The sequence below is a fragment of the Galeopterus variegatus genome, unplaced genomic scaffold (assembly GCF_000696425.1).
Source record: "Galeopterus variegatus unplaced genomic scaffold, G_variegatus-3.0.2 Scaffold3668, whole genome shotgun sequence".
NCBI classification, from domain to species: Eukaryota; Metazoa; Chordata; class Mammalia; order Dermoptera; family Cynocephalidae; genus Galeopterus; species Galeopterus variegatus.
The window spans coordinates 218,000-222,125 of record NW_007729779.1 but is presented as its reverse complement, the minus strand read 5'-3'; positions in this window follow the sequence as shown (position 1 = coordinate 222,125).

The window sequence follows — 4,126 nt, the reverse complement described above, 5'->3', positions numbered from 1 at the left end:
TCTTTCTCATGACTGGACCCAGACTGATTCAAACAATACACAGACAATGGTATAAATAAGTACAGATTACAGACAGTGACCAGTGACGTGGTCTACTAGAGACAAGTACAAATGAGTAAAAATAGAAAGGCAGAAACTAATAAACCAAGGTAGCCAGGAGAGGCCTCTGCAAGAGTTGACCTTTAAAGTGAAAAGCAACAAGAAATCAGGAACAGGGGAGCGTTCTGGGCTGGGGGAACCATGAGAAGACCTAAGCAGGAACAAGACTTGGCATGGCCATGTTCTGAATACACAAGCTTCTGAGAAATAGGTCCCGCTGGGTTCATCCGAATCACATTGTGCAATAAAACCAGCAAAATAACAGCATTGGCTGAGCCCATCTAGCCTCAGATGCATTCCCCAGCCTTCTCCTGATCAGTTCTGGGTCTCAGCAGTGCTGATCTCTAAAGACAGTGTTTCTTAAGCTTCCACCTTAGCCAACAGGAGATGGCAGGAGGAAGGAGGCAGGAGCCAGGATAATTCCTCACCCCCCTCCCAGACTGGTTGATGATGGTTCTAGCTTCAGCAATGACCCCAGGCTCTGGGTTCTTGTTCTTTTGTTTGTTTCTTTCTTTCTTTCTTTTTGTTTTTGTTTTTGTTTTCTTTTTAAATTTTTAACTGACAGCTAATAATTGTACATATTTATGGGGCACAGAGTTATATTTTAATACATGTATACAATCTGTGATGAATAAATCAGAGTAATTAGCATATCCATTATCACAAAAACATATCATTTCTTTGTGATAAGATCATTAAATTATTGTTTTGCTTTAAATAAATTTTTTTTGCATAGTACACTTTTTAATTGGTTATGAATATTCATGAGATACAAAGCTGATTGTCACTATTTGTGCCCAAGATTTGCAGTATGGAGGTTTCTCAAACAACTACAGGTTGATCTTCCACATGACCCAGCAATCCCACTGCTGGGTATATACCCAGAGGAATGGAAATCATCATGTCAAAGGGATACCTGCACTCCCGTGTTCATCACAGCTCTGTTTACAACAGCCAAGATATGGAACCAATCTAAATGTGCATCAATGGACAATTGGATAAGGAAACTGTGGTGTATATACACCATGGAATACTCTGCCATAAAAAAGAATGAAATTCTCCCATTAGCAACACCGTGGATAAGCTTGGAGAAACTTATGTTGAGTGAAACAAGCAAAACACAGAGGGATAAATACTGCATGTGCTCACTCATATGTGGGAGCTAAGAGAGAAAGAAGGAAGGAAAGAAAGACCCTGGGTTCTGATAACACTTCCTCCTCCCTCCAGTCCCCTGGGGTGGGAACAGATTCCTGCTCCTTCCGGGGTTGCTCCAGTCTCTTTTATTCTACATTTAGCTTCTCATCCGTTTTATATTCTGTGTACTTAAGCCCTTGCATTTAAAGTTGCTCTGTTCTAACTACAAAGTGGCTTCTGCTTCTAGTGAGACCCTGATACAATAACAAGCCCATTTTTTCATTTGTACATTTTGTAGATAAGTAATTCAGTTTCCTTACTTCACATAGAGGTAGTCCAGGGTTAGTTGCCACTGATCTTTTTATGTTTGGGTTTGGGAGAAGGAGGAGGAAAAGAAAAAGGAACAGAAAGAGGATGAGGAGGGGGAGAAGGAGGAGAGAAAAAAACACATAAAATGCACTTCCATTTTAAGAGCAGTAAGCAGAATTCTCTCCTAAAGGCCACCTTTTAGCAGTTATGGGTTTGGAAAGCAGCTAAAACAACTAATTAAATAAAGATAAACTACCAACTATTGTTCCACTGAAAACTTTGCTAAATGACCCTGGTCCCTTGGAGTCATTTCAGAGCCTGTCTTTATAGTGAAGCAAGAGATAAACTGTAACACGACACCATTCAAACATCCTACCCCAGCAGTTTCCAGCCAATTGTAACTAAAGCAAAATGCAAAACATCCCTAAGTAATGATCAGCCAGATGGGGAGACACTAATAGTCACAGAAATGCAATGTGCACAACAAACATAAAACCAGCCTCCCCAGAGAAGCAAGAAACTCAGACAGCACGAGGTGAGGTGGTGGGGGGAATTGGGGAGGGGTAAGGCAGGGCAGTAGAGAACAGCCTCTGCACGAGCTGCAGCCATACAGGCAAGCACACCACTCACATCCACTGGACTCTGCACCTGTCACCAAGAAACAGAGCCACAGGGACCCTAGATGGCCCCACTGGGGAAAGCAGTGGCCACGGCTGGAATTCTGCCAGAACTGATCTATATCTTGATCACATTCCAAATGCCTGCTCTTCCTGTTCTTTGATCATGTAAGGGTTTGGCCAGCTCCTTCTCCTTCCAGTTCTGTTCTGTCCCTGCCACATGACTTGATCCTGTGAGTGACATCCCAATCAGCCAAGCACTCAAGTTAGGTCTTCAGGCAGCATAATAAGAGAGGACGTCACCACTGGCCAAAGAAGGATTGAGTATTTTTGGAATAGGTCTCAACAGGAAAGGCCACTCCAAGAGACAAGAATAATATCCCCAAAGCCTAATAACAACAGAACAATAGTTCCATTCATAGGCAATCTCCTCAGAATGTTGCTTACTACTAGATGCTAAAATTGAAGTTCTGCCCAAGGATACACTCTCTGTCACAGATGCTCAACTCTGCCTTCATAGCATCCAAGAAGTCATAAACAATTCATAACAAATGGACATGGCTATGTTCCAATAAAACTTTATTTACAAAAACCTATGAGCTGCTTTTGGCCTTCCCTGGTCTATACTCCAGTCCTGGTTCCATCCAGGCAGGTGAACACACATCATCTCTCAGCTCCTCTTGGAACTGGAACCTGTCCATCAGAGGCAAGCGCAATGCTCTCCTTTTGAACTCCCTCCACAGAAGTATCAGGAGGCTTCAGAACCCACAGTGCACTGGGTGCTACAGATTAAGCATAGAGCAAAATGATAAGGACTTTGAGTAAACAGATTTACCCAACCTCAGCCTAATCTACGTTGAGCTGGAGAATTTATAGAAGAACTCCCAGCGGGGAAATAAATGCAGGAGAGCCTCATTCCTTCCTAAAACCCACATCCATCCATCTCTGTCCCTTAACTGGTGCTCTCCCACGATCTAGGTTGAGCTGGAGAATTTATAGAAGAACTCCCAGCGGGGAAATAAATGCAGGAGCGCCTCATTCCTTCCTAAAACCCACATCCATCCATCTCTGTCCCTTAACTGGTGCTCTCCCACCAACTTGTGGCTGCCCCCAAACCAAAATGTGGATCACTGCTGATGCGAACGGTCTCCACAGTCTAATCTTCAAAAACTAAATGACCCTGGAAGCTGGGATCAAAGCATGAGATTCCTTCCTTCATTCAATGAATATTAACTGTGCCGGGCATTGTTCTAGGTGCTGGGGAGACCTCTGTGGCCAAAATTGACCAGGATGCTACCTTTGTGGATTTCACCTGCTGGGAAGAGAGACAGAAAATGAACCCTAAATATTAACCAGTGATAATGTCTATGAAGAAGATAAAACAGGATGATGACATGGATAGAGAGTGATGATCTAGGAGGGAGATGGAGGGACAATTCTAGCTATTGTGGCAGTTAGGTTAAAGAGAAGGAGCCAGGTGTGAGAGCTGTACGGAAGGTGTAATTTCGGCAAAGAGGCACACTCAAGAATATTTAAGACATTCAAGATATGGGGATGCCAGAATTAATTGTAGGATGTAGGGTTTTCATTTGCAAGGGTCTCAACTCTGGTATCCAACTGGAGTGTTGGATGATCAAAAGTACCCACAGATTGTCCTAGAATATCTGGCTATGGATCCCACACTTTGGTCCCAGACAGGAAGGTCAAAGCAGTGCAGAATGTATTTGAACACTTCCAGTGTGGAAAAGGGTATTAAGCATGTCGCTCTCCCATGGACTTATTATCTCTGTGACCCCCCAGAACCATCCTTTTTATGTTCTAGAATCACGTCCATGACCCTGTTCTCAGATGTGGCCCCTGGGTCTGGTCATGAACAGAGCTTCAGCCAAGCCCAAGGGAAAGACATCCAATTACCACCAGGCCAATGAAACAGAAAAACAGATGGTTTTATGGACTCTGGGACACTA